General features: G+C 53.2%; 1 long non-coding RNA gene across 1 annotated transcript; it reads right to left on the bottom strand.

The window, feature by feature from the left end:
- Nucleotides 1-3,700: 3,700 nt before the first annotated feature.
- LOC143384007 (uncharacterized) lies at nucleotides 3,701-15,148 on the bottom strand. Its single transcript, XR_013089235.2, has 6 exons — nucleotides 15,094-15,148; nucleotides 11,829-11,867; nucleotides 4,930-5,065; nucleotides 4,732-4,769; nucleotides 4,609-4,640; nucleotides 3,701-3,785 (listed from the first exon to the last, which is right to left on the bottom strand). It is a non-coding gene; the product is annotated as an uncharacterized LOC143384007 (long non-coding RNA).
- Nucleotides 15,149-15,618: the final 470 nt, after the last annotated feature.

Raw genomic sequence — 15,618 nt, 5'->3', positions numbered from 1 at the left:
CTTTACGGTGGCAGCTCGAGCGGACTAAGGAGCCTGATCCAACCCTGGAGACTGGCGTCAGAGGAGGCCCGGGCTGGCGGGCAAGGGGGGAGGTTGACCAGGGAGCCCATGGTGTGGGCACCTGCGGCAGGGTTGGTTTGCCCCCACTTCCCTGTCAGTGCTCAGCCCAGGATTGCACACAAAGGGCCCCAGGACGGATGATCTGCTGCAGATTCACCACCCAGGGATGGCGCGGGCTTGCCTCTCAGGCTGGGGGAGCCCAGGAGCCCAGAGGGTGCGCTGCAGGAAGGAGGCCGTTCCAGGCCCAGCTTGGAAGTGCCTCCTCCCACGCGGGACAAGTGCGGCTCAGCCCCCAGGATGGGAGGACTTCCTTCCCCCCAGAGAGCCGCAGAGGAGGAAGCTGAGGGGAGGATGCCGACTTTGGAAGCCGTCAGAACAGGGGAGCCAAGTTGAAGGCACCGTCTCTCCCGCCTGTTTCCCATGTTCTCTGAGTCACCGAGAGCGGCTTCCTCCACATGGCGGGACAGATGGCCACCGAGGGCTCCCCGTTTTAAAGTCCAGGACCATGTGCGATGAGAGGAGCAGGGAACACTCCTCTCCGGCCCTGCTGTCCCGTGGGACTTGGGCTCTTTGTCAGCTGGGCTGGGGGTGGGGACAGAGAGGACGGGAGGGTGAGGATGCCCTTCAGGCCCTGGAGCTGCTGCGACAGGCGTCAGGACCAGCTGCGTGGGCGCTGTGGACCCAGTGTGTGTCCCCAAATCCATGTGGTGGACCTCAGCCCGCTGTGACAGTGTTAGGAGTGTGGCCTTGGGGAGCTGAGGGGATCGTGTCCTTGCTCAGAGGCCCCCGGGGCTCCCCCGTCCTCTGCCCGTGAGGACGCGGGGAGAAGCCACCATCTGGGAGGCAGGAAGCGGCCTCCCCAGACCCCAGCCTGCCGCCTCCTTCTCAGACTTTGGTCTCCAGGCTGTGCACAAGTGTCAGTTGTCACAAGCCACCCAGTCCCAGGAGCTTCGCTCCAGCAGGGGAAGGGCCGGCACTCTCTCCTGGGGAGGCCTAGGGGGTGCATCCTGGGCGCCGTGTCCTGGAAACACGGGGACCGTGGGGCGCAGGATGTGTGTGCTGCCGCGTCTGCGTGTGCACGTGTGCTTGTGTCCGTGCATGTGTGGGGCAGCGTGGCTCAGCCGGGGTGCTGCTGTGCCGGGAGTGCAGCCGCCTGCACTGGGTGTGCAGCCGCCTCATGTAGAACACCGTGTCACTTGTGCCACCGTGACCAGGTCCAGCGCTCTGGGCAGCTGAAGCAGAAGCTCATCGTCTCTCGGTTCTGGGAGCCAGAACCCGGAGATCAGCTGTCGCAGGCTGGCTCCTTGAGGGCTCTGGGGGAGAGTCTGCTCCAGGCCTGCCTCCGTTCCGGGGCTCGATGGTGAGCTTGGTTGGCTTTCAGGCAGACCCCTCTACTTCTGCCTTCACCTTTACGCAGGCTCCGCACGTCTCTGCGTCCAAACTCCCCTTTGCACAGGGACAGCAGGCCTGTGGGATGAGGAGCCCCCCCACTCCAGTATGGCCCCATCTCCAAACAGGCCCCACCTGAGGTTCTGGGGGCCAGGACTCAGCAGACGGACTCAACCTACCACAGTGTGTGTTGGTGTGTGTGCCATGTGTCAGGGCTCTGAGTGGCTCTCACTGGGCATGTCCACACGCTGAATGTCCTTGTCCCCCCAAACTCCCAACCCTCAGTGTGGCCCACAGTGCACACACACAGTGCACGCACACGTGTACACATATTCGTTGTCTCAGTCTGTTTTTCATTCCTCTAATAGAGCACTTGAGCCTGGGTAATTTATAAAGAAAAGAGGTTTATTTAGCTCCTGTTCTGGAGGCTGGGGGTTCAAGATCCCGTGTCCCCCTTGGCGAGGGCCTGGTGCTGCATGGTAACATGGCAGACAGCATCCTATGGGAGGAGGGTATGTGTGACTGTGAGTGGACACATGTGGGAGAGAGGAGGGAAGAAGGGGGACACACACATGGCCACTCACTGTCACAGTGGCTCACCCACTCTGTGCTGATCTGCTCAGGGAGGTGGAGCCCCGTGATCCAAACACCACTTGGGGGCCCACACGCTCCAGACCCCCACATTAGTAATTGAATTTCAACACGAGGTTTGCCAGGGCAAACCACAGCCTGCACGGTGGCTGTGCCTCTAGGGTCCTCTTCTTCCAGGCTCCTTTGACCCTTCCCTGAGACACAAGCCGCAAGCTTCCCCGGAAACAGGCGCCTCCCAGGCCCCTGGGCCAGCTGGGCCTTTCTCCAGGGAGATGCTGGCCAGGCCCTCTTAGGAGACCTACACCCTGCTGCAGGAGGGTGTCCAAGGCGGGAGGACTGGGTGGCCTCCCATCCTGCAGGATCTCTCATTCTGAAAATGGAGAATGAGGAGGCAGAGTTCCCTGTGCGCTGAGCCCGTGTTTCTGCCCATTCCAGTTCCTACTCTGGTAAGTCAGACTGGCAGAAGCCGCGGCCCAGGACAGGGACTGGCAAACACGCCCTTGCTGGTTTTGGTAAATCCAGTTTCATCTGAGCGCAGCCACCTGTGCTTGAGCTATGATGCCCAGCCGCCTGGCCTCGAGGAGGCCCTGTGGTCAGAGCTGACAGCACCACTCTGGTCCTGCTCGGGCCACGGTTTCTGGCCTCTGGAGAGGAGTCAGTGGGTCAGGGCTCTGAGCTGAGTCTGCCACTGGTCCCTGCTGGACTTTGGAAGAACAGTCCTGACTCAGATCACCAGCTCTTGCACCTGTCACCAGGGGCCTGACCAAGGTGTTGGGCCAGATGGCCTCTGAGATGACTCTCCTCCACGGACCCCCTGGTGGCTGTGAGCCCGTGGGCGAGGTCCTGCTAATGTCAACTCTGCTCTTCAGGGACACCCATCCAGGAGTGTTTGAGAGGTGTGGAAGCCAAAGGAGAAATGTCGTGTTTTTGCTGTTATCTCCTGAGCCAATGGAGCAAGGTGCGGCAGATGTCCCTGGCCTCACTGCCCCTTTTAGACACTCTCCGAAAGCTGATTGGAACATTTACCTATACTTTAAATTATCCTGTCTTCCCTCTCCATTGAGTTTACATGGGAAGACCGTTCTCTCAGGAGGCTGAGGTGGGAGGATCACTTGGGCCCAGGACTTAGAGGCCAGCCTGGGCAACATAGCAAGAGCCTGTCTCGGAAAAGCAAAAGCAAATTAAAAGAAAAAAAAAAAAAAAAAAGTAAGACCATTCAGTTATGACTGAGCCCTTAGATCTGTGACATGCCCATCCATTCTACCTTTGCGTAATTGTCTGTAATATGCATAGCTGAACTCTCTATCTTCCGCTCTTTGGGTAAAACAGGCCACGGAACTGAGCTGAATCCCTTTGACCGTTTTCTTCTCCCCGTTTCTCCTGGAGAGGCTCACTAATTATTTGCTGACAGTGGGTCAGTGGTTTTTGGTTATTTCCTTGAATTGCTCAAGGGAGAACTGTGTGCAGAGATAGTGGGGTCCATTGTTGGTCTTGATAATCCATGAAGAAGCCAGATCCTTCTGAGATGAGAAACTTCTTTTATTGATGTGGCGACGAGCAAGGGCCGCAGGGACAAGTGGATTTCCGCATTCCCAATCACCACAGTGCTCCTAATCCCTCCCCCAGCGCGTCCCCCTCTTCTACACTTCCAGCTCTGCACCTTCTTGAGATCCTGGGGGCACCTCAGTGGGGACAGAAGCCACCTCGGAGGGTATGTCGGCGTTCAGCTCAACATGGGTCACTTCCTGGAGATGGATACAGAGGGTCTGTAGAGCTGGGTGGTCCAATGTGGCAGTCCCTAGCCACAGAGGGCTAATTAAATCCACATTGATCTAAGTTGCCTTGAAATTCAGGACCTCGGTGCCACTGGCTGCATTTCGCATGCTCAGGGGCCACATGCACTGGTGCTGGTTGCATTAGGCAGAGCAGAAGAACAGACCTGGTGCCGGTTCAACTGGACGGCCCACTCTGAGCTGTGCTGGAGGAGGTGGGGTGTCCTGCCCATGCTCACAGGGACTGCCACAAAGGCCCAGGGTCGAGGAGAGGAACTGCTCCTCTGCAGCCACTGGCTGTGAAATATTGCACCATTACAATAATTCTACCTCCAACTCTCTGTGAATTGATGCCAAAATCTGAACATGGCAAATAGACCAGATCAGAACAGAAAAGGAGAAAAAAAAAAAACGCACAGCAGACCAACCGTGGGTTCTGTGAGCTGGGATGCCGACCCCGGGACAGAGACCCTGCAAACCTGACGCCTGTGATCCTGCTGGGTCCCCCAGGCCTTATAAAATGAGGGTGCAGTATCCACCAGGTATGGGGACCGGAGTGAAGCCCAACCCCGGGGACCCCGTGGTTACTCTAAGACCACGTGGTGGTGAACAGGGGCACCCTGGACGGAACCCAGCAGCTCTGGACTCAGGCTCACGGATGAACACAATGCCGGCTGGCCTCCTGTCACCTGGGTGAGTTGGGGCATCATAAAGCAGAGAGTGGGGTACACCGGGGGCAGACGTGACCCACACTGGCAGTGAGTGAGCTTCTGGGAATTCCTAAGGGGGCACTCACGGGGACAGGTGAGTTTCCCAGGTGAGCGAAATCTGTGAGAGAGAGAGAGAGAGAGAGAGAATATCAATTTTCAGGCATTCGGTTTTTGTCTCCATGATTTTCACCCATCTCTGTGTCACTCACCTGAAGTCTCCTGCTTGTCACATTTGGAATGGCTGCTTCTGGGGGGGAGAGAGACGGGCTTTGGAGAGGTCAGGGGAAAGGCACACAGTGGGCTGGGGCGGGGTTTGGGTGGGCTGGACGCCAATCCCTGAAGTGTAAATAGGGTCTCTGAAGAAAGGGGTGGGGTACAGGCCTTGTCGGGGGCTTGTGTCCATCTACCTCTTGGAGGAGTCTCCACCCGGCGAGTCTGAAAAGAGCAGAGGGAGGGGTCCCCTCCTGAGGACGCCTTCTCATCGTCCCCACCCCAGCCTGGCAGAACCGCCTCCAGCTCACCTTGCCGTGTCCACCTGTCCACCTGGAAGACACAGATGAGGAGGAGGACCATGGCCAGGCAGCTGAAGGTGACGGCAAGGATGCTTCTGAGGTCTGGTGAGAGAAGGGTGGGCAGAGTCTGCTGGGACACAAGCAGCCAGGGGCCTGGCGGCCTGGCTCCCCAGCTGGGACGCCCCCCACCCTCCCGCCTCTTCTCCCTGTAGAGTGAGGGAGCTGTGGCAGCCACTTTGCTGAATGGTAGGGAGGAGACGTGGACGCATGCAAAGGCCTGGGACATGCCTTGCCGGCAGGGAATTCCATCCTCTGCAATCGATCGTTCTGGTCATTGATGGAGAGCCAGCTCTGCACTAGCTGCTGTGTGTACGTCTTCCTCATCTCCACGGTGAGCACATAAGTAGATTGACTACTTACTATCTCCATTTTGAACTTTTAATGCATTCATTCCCTCATTGATTTTTTTGGTGCCGGGTATGGAACCAGGGCCTTGCTCCTAATAGACAATTGTTCTGTCTCTGAGCTCCATTCAGCAGGGACAAAATATAAACCCCAAAGGCACTGCCCCAGGGACCCACCTCCTCCAGCCACTCACATCTGCCTATGGTCACCACCCAGGTAGTCGGCATCAGTGGACTAATCCACTGGTATCTGATCATCTCACCTCTGAATGCTCTTGCATTGTCTCACACATGAGCTTTTGGGGCCATCTAAACCACAAGGGATGAACATTTAGCCAACTTACTGCAATGCGAGACACAATCATTGATGAACAAAAAGTCTCAATTCGCACCTGAGTCAAGAATCACTTTATTTTTTTCTGCCTTCAAAATGGCACATTGAACCCACTCCCCTCCCCAAGCCCCTGACACGAGGAGGCAGCTTGCTATTATTTCTGGAAACACAATGGACTAGACGCACTAACTCTTCTGGCTGAGAGCAGCTCATAAGTTCAAGTATTTTCTGACTTTTCTTACATGCAGCGAGTTGACAATGAAGTTAGAAGGTTCTGGAGAGAGGGAAAAAGAAAACTGCAGACAAGAAACCAGACAGGAAGCAGACCCCTGGGGCTGGCTGTGGCCGGCTAGGCGCCATTGCTTTGGGTTTGCCACTGCATGGGGCGTGAGGGGGCGGGTAATACCAGGTGCCCAAGACTGGAGCTCCATGCAGCGGGGACCCCTGAGCCACGTCCCAACGGCCAGTGGAAGAAAAGGGAAAGCCCTGATGTTGTGTGTGAGTCTTGATTCTGCGTTAAACAATCAACATTAGTGATAGGTCAAAAAGAAAAAGAAAGAAACAGCAGGGAGACCCAGCTCTCTAAATCCTGCAGAAAAAAGAAAGTGCCCTTGGAAAACCAGGACACCAGCCCTTGCATGGGGTTGGAGCCCGAATTCAAGCCCAGAGAATGACAAGAGTGTAATCTGACTACAGGAAGGTGACAAACGGTGACAAAATGGATATCCTTAAAATCAGAATCCTTAATTCAGAAGACACCTACCGAATGATTTAAGAGTCTGGAGTAACTCAAAGTGGATCAAGGACCTAGGGTTAGATCAGAGACCCTGTGCCTACTAGGAGAAAAAGCAGGACCAGCTCTCCATCGTGTGGGCCTAGGAATCAAATTCCTCAATAAGACTCTTAAAGCACAAGAAGTAAAATTTAAAAAAAATTAATAAACAGGATAGCATCAAACTAAAAAGCTTCTTCACAACAAAGGAAACAATCAAGAATGTGAAGAGAGAGCCTACCGAATGGGAGAAAATCTTTGCCACTTGCACCCATAGAGCATTAATCTCCAGGATATATAAAGAACTCAAAAAACTTAGCGCGCGCACGTGCGCACACACACACACACACACACACACACACACACACACAAATAACCTAATCAATAAATGGGCAAAGGAAGTGAACAGACACCTCACAGAAGAAGAAATATGAATGACCAACAAATATATGAAAAAATGTTCAACATTACCAGCAATTATAGAAATGCAAATTAACACTACACTGAGATTCCAGCTCCCTCCACTCAGAATGGCAATTATCCAGAATACAAGCAACAATAAGTGTTGGTGAGGATGTGGGGGAAAAGGCACGCCCATACATTGCCGGTGGGATTGCAACCTGGTGCAACCACTCTGGAAAGTTTGGAGATTCCTCAGAAAACCTGAAGACACGAATTGGTATGAATATACTCTGTATACAGCCAGAGATATAAAAAATATTGTGCTGTAAATGCTGTATATGTGTAATAAGAATTGCAATGCATTCTGCTGTCATACATAAATAAGAATAATATTTTAAAAAATTAATCAACTTGCAGATCATAGATCACCCTTTTAGTTGTGCCATGTAGTTGTAATTTGGTTGTATTTTAAGAAAAACAAAAGACTAAATGGTCCTTTAAGAGCCGAATAAAATGAAATTTAGGCCATTAAAAAAAAATCGTACATCTAGAAAACAAGAATGTGGAGTAAATGTTTGTAGTTAGGAGAAGAAAGGTAGAAGATAGTAAAAGCACTAAGTTTTATGTCATGCATTTGTTACCACAATGAAACAGGAAAGCCTGCGAGGTCCGACTAGTTTCCTAGGTCCTCCTCTCCCTTTGGACTCTGGAACCCGCAGGCCCAGGCCAAGCCCACCAGGGCCAGGGGGTATCCTTTGTGACCACAGTATTTCTGAGTCTCATATAGAATCCTGGTGCCATTGAGCACAGCCAGAAGCCTGGGTGTGTAGGAAACTGGATTCTAGACGGAGAGTGTCAAGGGGGGTCGTCCCAACCCCTGGCCACCCTTTGTCTTATCCTGTGAGGCCACAGAGGACATTGCGATGTTGATTTTGTATGTCCACTTGGCTGGACCATGGCACCCAGCTGTTCTGCCAAAAGCCAGTCCCGACGTTGCTATGAGGCCTTCTGTGGCTGGGATCGACATTTCAACCAAGACATTTCAGGACTGCACAGAACAGATCACCCACCAAAATGTGGGTGGGCCCCGGCCCATCAGTTACGGCCTCGGAGGAAAAGACGGAGGTCCCCGAGCAGGAAGGGGTGGTGGCTCCGAGGGTCTTTGGCTCAAGCTGCAGCATCAGCGTCCCCATCTCCAGCCTGCGGCTTCCAGACTGGCCAGTTCCCCAAACCATGAGACGATTCCTGGAAAGAAGTCTCCGTGCACACTGGGTCCTGCTCTCTGGAGCCCTGACAACAGACATGGCCGTAGCTCCCACTTCAGTCGCCCTTCCCTGGGCTCATGGGGCTTGGCATGGGCAGGGCCTGGGGGACCTGGGCACCAAGGGTGTTCAGGGTGGAGGCCGCAGGACCCTGAAGGAGACGTGATTCCAGGAGTGAAAACGGAGCGGCTGAGAGGACTCAGGAGGTCCTGTCGGGAGCAGAGTGAGCGCACGGTGGAGAAGCCCGCCCATGCCCGCGCGCACCGTGCTCAAGAGAGACCCCCCATGCCACACACAAGACACTGAGTCTCCAGAAGTGACAGTACGCCCTCTGAATCCAGCCCACTCCCTGCTGCAGGGCACACACGCGGCTCCGCCATGCTGGATGCTCCCAGAGCTCTGCAAAAGCAGGCCCCACCCCGGCCCCAGCCCCTTGTTGTCCCTGAGAGTTTAGGAAGCAGACATGGGAGGCCTGTGGGATTGGGACGCAGAGGCTGAGAAGCTGAAGACGGAGTCCACAGTCTCTGCACAGTCACAGGGGCAGCCTGCCGCCATCTTCATTAGTGAGCACCGGCCTGGCAATGTTTCCCGGGTGTAGGACCATCTGTGGCCATGTGTGGAACCAGGTTGGAGGCCTTCACAACTTCCTGTCCTGTGCGCTGACCCAGGGTCACTGTCCCAGACTTGTCCCCACCTGGTCACCTCACTGTCTATAGGTGGAATCATCTGTCTAATCCATCTACTCCTGAGGTCTAATCTGTCCTCTATGTAGGTATACAGGTATCCACTAGTTACCTCTCCACCATCTCTAAGTATATTTCTACCTACCTACTTTCCTAGAATCTTTTTATCGAAGATGTCACACGTTGAATTGCCTCCGGTCTATGCCATCTGTCTGGTATCTATTACCTAGCTATCACCTCTGACAGCCAACCCCCTGTTACCAATCACGGAGCTATCTGATCTCCTTATGTTTCGTGCATCCTCTTGGTGTGTGTGTGTGTGTGTGTGTGTGTGTGTGTGTGTGTGTATGAGGGAGAGACGCTGGGGACTGAGCCCAGGCTGGGGCAAGTGATGCAGGCTCTCTACCCCTGAGCTGCATCCCCAGCCCTTTTTATTTTGAGACAGTGGTGTTTTCCGGGCTGGCTTTGAACTTCTGACCCTCCTTCCTCAGCCCGCCCAGTGGCGGGGATGACGGTGTGTGCCACCACACTCAGCCCAGGGAGGCTCTTCTTAATTGATGAGCAGGAAGTAGTGCAGGGACGGCAGACTTTGTAAGTGTCCCTTCCCTTCCCAGAGCAGGTTACTGTTTGGTTAAATAGAAGAAGGGCAGTGGGCAGGTGATCATGCCTAACAGGATTTCTGCAGTGACGAGAAATCAGGACCTTAAAGCACTTGGTCTGAAGCTGCGGCCACATGCAGGATAAAGACGAGGTCATATGACTGCGTCCCCCCATCTCGTCCCCATAACAGATGCCACGGTCTCCCCTGCAGCCCACCATTGCTGCACACTGCAGACCGTCCCTTCCCCAGCTGGCCTTGCCGGGTGACTGTGTCCTCGCTGGGCGACTGCCTGGGAGAATCCAGAAAGCCGTGGCTCCCTTGGTCAACGGCCATCGCTGTGGGGGTGTCAACACCCCAGCTCCCTGCCCCTGTGCTGTGACCGCCCCGACTCCAGCACCTCCCTGAAGACAACTAGAGATGCCATCTAGGGCGTGATGGCCACCTGCTTAGCCTCTTTCCCTCTCAGGCCTCGTCCTGAGTCCCCTAAAATCTCACTTTCCCTGTGTCACCTCCCACCAGTGTCCCTAAGAGCCTGTCTCTCCATGACCCTCACCCAGGAACCCTCCAGAGCAGCACTGAGTCGCGCATCTCAGGGACAGTGACGCCGGCGAGAACCTCTGTTCCGGACCTTTGGGACCGTCCGTGGACGCACAGAGTCTGCTGCCTCACCTCCTCCTGGCTGTCCCCCCCACTTCCTGGGCTACGGCTTCTTTCACCCGCAGTTCCTAAGAAATGAGAAGTGAATCATTGCAAAATCACCCTCCCCACCTGGCCCCACAGCCACTGACCTGGCTTCCCACTGCGGTGTCCACACAGCCTGGTCAAGTTCCACATCACTGTTTCCAAATGGCCAAAACAAGCAACAAAGTGTCCACAATACTGGCATCCGACGGAGCAGTGGCACGGCCTGAGCGGGTAGGAGTCGAGCCTCAGGTGCCCCAGGGGAGCGGCCCCGGGTCAGATTCAGGTGGTCAAGCTCTTCACCTGGAAGTTGCTGTGAGGGTCCGTTTCTGGAGGCTTTGAGGTGACAATGCAGGGTGGGGATGCCATTCCTCTGCAGAAGGGTACCTTATTCTTTTTAGAACTGTGCCCAGAAAAATCCGAACTCAGAAAGGATGTTTTAAGAATTCATATCTGTACCTCCTAGGATGCCTATGATTTTTCAAAGAAGAAAACATGAGCTCACGAGGAGGTGGAGCTAAACAGAACCTGCCCGTTTCTGGTGGGAACGTGAAATCACGCAGCTACGACGGAAACGGCTTGGCAGTTCCCAAAAAATGAAACAGAAAGTCAGCGGCACCCCTGAGTTCAAGCCCCAGGGCTGAGCTCAGAAACAGACAGGCAGACAAGCAGATCACGGATGGGCAGGGCCTGGTGAGGGAGGGACTGCTAAATGGATAGGGGATTTCATTTTGGGGTGATGAGAATATTCTGGAATTAGGTAGTGGTGATGGTTCTACCACCTTGTGAAGTCACGAAATGTTACTGAATGGCGCACTTTACGAGAGTGAATAGAAGGAAAAATATGTCAATAAAACAAAAAGGGAAATGAATGATCCAAGAGCTCAAAGCTGCTCTTAGTCTCACGTCTCCTGAGATCGCCTGCCTGCTTCCAATACTTCCACTCTCCTCTGCTCTCTCAGATTTCAGAGTCCCTTGAGAAAACCTTCCTGGCATCAACTGCGTCCATAAAGCTGGAGCAGCAGTCATTTCCAAGTCTGTTAACATGGAATCCAACCCTATTCAAGACTGATGCTCATCCGGCAAGAGCACACTGGGGGGTACCTTTCCCAAAATAAATGTCACCAGCACAGACTCTCGCAATGCCATTCTCAGTTTCGCCACTGGGCAGATTACAGAAAGGTCCTGGGTTGCTGAAAGAAAGGTTGCTTAAGCACGTAGTGGTTAAAGTCTGGCCCAGCTCTTCCAGCCTCATGCTGCCAACAGCCCGAATTTTGGGGGGGAAACTCTAAGGACAGACTTTTAATCACTTGCTCATGGGGGAAAAAAAAGAACATAATATAGTTTCCTGGTTTTGAGAATTTCAGAGCTTTAAAATGTCTTCAATCACACATTTTCCCAAAGCACTGCAACGCACAGGTCCCAGACCCCAAACAGTCCCCAGATCCACCACAGTGATCACCATGTGACATGGCGGACGGTGCTCCTTGTGCTGTGTACCCACCAGCATTTCCAGAACCTGTAAGTGCCTCAGAGATCTTTGCCCAATAACCCAGAGAAAGTGGGCATTTAGTTCTTGTGCGCTGAAGCAAAGGGGATCCCCGTCCCATGAAGCAGACCTAGTTGGGAAATCACCTCCTTTCTAACATTCTTACCTGTTTTTGTGGAAGGAGCTCCAGGTCCATCAGTTTCATCTAGGAAACAGAATGCAAGGAAAGGAATCACCAAGTTGTATGGGAACGTTGAGGCATTAAGTCCTCGTGTCCTGCAGAGGGGCTCGGGCCGGCCCTCTCTGGGAAGCAGAAGAGAGACCGTCCTCACCATGCCACAGTCCTCCCGGAGTTAGAAATCATCTTCAATAAGTGACATTTATGAATGGCATTACTAATCCCATCCCTTCCATCTCTCTCCTTGTCCATCTTCCCACCTCAGCAGAGACCACCATGGGCCCCCACATTCTAAAGCCAACTCTCTAGGACCACCCCGTACTTTCTGACATCTCTGCAACAGTGAATCCAGCCCAGCACCACAACCAGTAAGTTCTATCTCAAATGTATATCTGAAGCCTGGGGCAGTAACACACAGCTGGAATCCCAGTAGCTTCAGGGGCTGCAGCAGGAGGAGGATTGCAAGTTCAAAGTCAGCCTTGGTGACTTAGCGAGGCCCCAAGCAACTTAGCAAGACCCTACCTCGGTAAAAAAATATAAAGGACTGGGGATGTGGCTCAGTGGCTAGGCGCTCTTGGTTCAATCCCTGGCACCAATATGGATCTTGAAATACAGGTCAGGGTGAGTCCACATCCCACGTCCAGGGGCACCATCCCGTCTAAGTTGAAATGTCCCCCACCTCCAGCCCTGGAAACCATCACTCTCCTCCGTTTGTGGGAGCTTGCCTTGTTTAGATTCCGTCCACACAGCGTCTGTCTTTCTGTGTCTGGTGTATTTCAGGTGAATCGTGTGTGGGAGGGGCACAAGGTTTCTGATGAACAAGCTCTGGGGACTAACGACAAGTGCAGTGACAGATGTGCTCAGTAACCTGACCGTGATGATCATTATCGCACTGACAACTAAATATGTTAAAACAGAGTGTCCCGTTGCCTGAGATGCAGCTGCCAGCACCCTCCTGGGCTCCTCCAAGCCTCTGCTGTCCCAGAGCCAGAGGTCCTTAAAGCTGGGCTTCCAGTGCCTCAGAGCAGAGTCTGTGGGCGGGTCAGATGCTCCTGCTCCAGGCCCCTCGGGCCCCACCCTTCACCCTGCTCTCCCCTCTCCATCTTCCTTTCTGCTTCCCGACCATTCCCAGAGCATGGGTACTTCTGGGAACTCGCTCCTACTGTTCTCCCTCCTGGATGCCCTTCCCCAGAGGTCAGCATGGCCGGGTCACTCCTGTCCTCCATGCCTGCGGCTCAGACTCCAGGTCCCTCATGAGCCCGAGCTCCTGTGTGCTGTCCCCTCTCCTTGAGCGCAGGGACCTGTGGCTGGCTTCTAACAACAGATATGCAAAGGTTATGGGATGTCCCTCCAGTGGTGACATTAGTCCACACGAGACTGTTTTGCTAGGGGACTCACCTTCTCTCCCTCTCTCTCTCTCTGCCTCTCTCCTGTGGGCTCTGGAGAAGCAATGGAGAGGAGAAGCAGCCTCTTCCACAGTCAGGCCTCCAGATGAGCGCCCAGCGTTGCCTGACGCCTGGGCCGCAGGCTGGGAAACCCCGAGCACAGAACCAGCTAGGTGCTGCCTGGCCTCCCGACCCACCAACACCACGGCATGAATAAACGGCTGTTGTAAGCTGCTGGAGTTGTGGTTAGTTAGTTGGTTAGTTAGTTATCACTTATTCTCCATCTATAACTTTTTTTTTCATTGAGCCCAGGTGCACTCTACCACTGAGTCACTTCCCCAGTCCCTTTATTTTTTTATTTTGAGACAGAGTCTCTCTAAGTTGCCCAGGCTGACCTTGAACTTGCCTCCTCCTGCCTCAGCCTCCTGAGTAGCTGGGATTACAGGCTTGTACCACCACACCTGTAATTATCTACTGTATGAGTAGCTAGGATTACAGGTGTGCACCACCATACCTGGTTTATCTATTACTTTTTTAAAAACACAAGCTTCATATCTTGTTGTTGTTTATTTTTTTCTCCCCCCCAAAAATGATGTATGCTCCTATTGGCCAAGAGAACTGATCTGTCTGTTACTGCTGATACTACGTATCAAAGCATCTAGGTTTGTAGGGTAAATGAACAGCCATTTTGTGCTGTATACTTTTAATTTATTTTCTTCTGTAACAGAAGCATTCATGTTCTCATTTTGTAATAGGTGAGGGGCAATAACGAGAAAAGTGGTTTGCAAAGCAACAAACGTTCTGAATGGAGAAGGAGGTCTGAATGATTGAATCACTGAAAAGTGGTAGTATAGCCTGTCTGTTGGCATAACAGGCAGCTGAGAAAGAGAGGATCAGGGGAAAATAGACAATCTGCCAGCGAACAGCTGGGACCTGGCAACCTAACACCACAACTTTAGGTCTAAAGTATGGATAAAAAAATTCATAAGACTGCAAGAAAAAGTTATTAGGGATAAAATAGGAAATTAATTTCAGGGTGAGAAACACATGGTTGGAGCACCAATTATCTTGAGCCTTACAAAGGGGTAGTCAAAAGTCAAATGTTGTCTTCAAGTCCAAGCTAAGCCACAGACGTGGACATGTGGCTACGTGTACACACGCTGGTCATTGTGAGGTTCCCCAGGGATTCTCCTACTGGGAGCAACTTTGGTCACTTGAAGAAGAATGTCGAATGATTGGTAGACAAAATGGTGGAGGGATGGATGGATGATGAGTGAATAAATAGATGGATGGATGGATGATGGGTGAAAGGATGGATGGATGGATGGGTGGATGGATAGCTAGATGGATGGATGATGTGAAGATGACTGATGGATGGAAGGATAGTTGGAGGAAAGGAAGGATAGATGGATGGATGGATGGACGGATGGATGAAAAAATGCAAAAAAAAAATCACCCCTTATGCCCCTTCCTTGAGATCTCAGGTGCTTATGCAGCCACCTCCCATGAGTACCTTCCCTCCACTGTCTTCATTATCCCTCCTCTTCACCTTCCTGCCCCCTGCCTGAAACAGTTTCCCTGAAGTGGGTTCTCTGAGCCCCACATTCCACTGGTCACCTTCCCTTCGTCCCTCAGAGTGTACCGGTCATTCATAGGAATTAATTTTAAACTTATGTTTGAACAGCATTGTGAGGCTAATTATCTTTGTGTACCTAGGAGGTCACCCCTAATCTCTGTAAGCAAAAACCGCCCTCACAGGAAGAGACGACTGAACACGCCAATGGAGGTAGGTTGCTTGTTGTAGAGTCTGGAGCATAGAAAACGCTGGACGCGAGCCCAAAGTCAGCGTCATCACCCTGAATCCTCACCTGTCGCCTGCATCTCCAGGCGGCTGCTGCGGGAGGAGCCCAGGTGTGGCCAGCCGCACTGGTAGTACACACAGCTGTAGCTTCCCCTGTCCTCGCTCGACTCGCGGAGCGGGAAGTCCGTTTGGTTTTCTCTCCCCTCCTTGACTTGTACGGGGTCTGGGGTGCCTGTTCTCAGCAGAGCGGTGATGAGGCACTCAGAGCCATTGTTTGGAGTCAGGCATCGCAGCGTCCTGTGACCTGGAGCAGCCTCGGGGTCTGCACTGACTGAGAGGGAAGGTGCTGGCCAGGATCCTGGAGGACGGGGAGTGAGGGAAGAGCCAGGGCTGAGAGGCCCCACATGCCTTGGGGCCTTGGTGGCCTTGAAGGGACTCCCCTTAAATGATGGGCTAGTTAATCCCATTGTCAGGCTTTGGCTTCCCAGTGCCAATCACCCCATCCAGAGCCACATGCCAGACCCCTGGTCCATGGGGCTCTCATACCACAGCCCCCCTCCCCACCACCCAGGACCAAGTGCAAGCCACCAGG

This window comes from Callospermophilus lateralis, chromosome 18 (assembly GCF_048772815.1).
Source record: "Callospermophilus lateralis isolate mCalLat2 chromosome 18, mCalLat2.hap1, whole genome shotgun sequence".
In the NCBI taxonomy this organism is placed as follows: domain Eukaryota; kingdom Metazoa; phylum Chordata; class Mammalia; order Rodentia; family Sciuridae; genus Callospermophilus; species Callospermophilus lateralis.
This window is presented reverse-complemented; position numbering and strand designations above follow the sequence as displayed.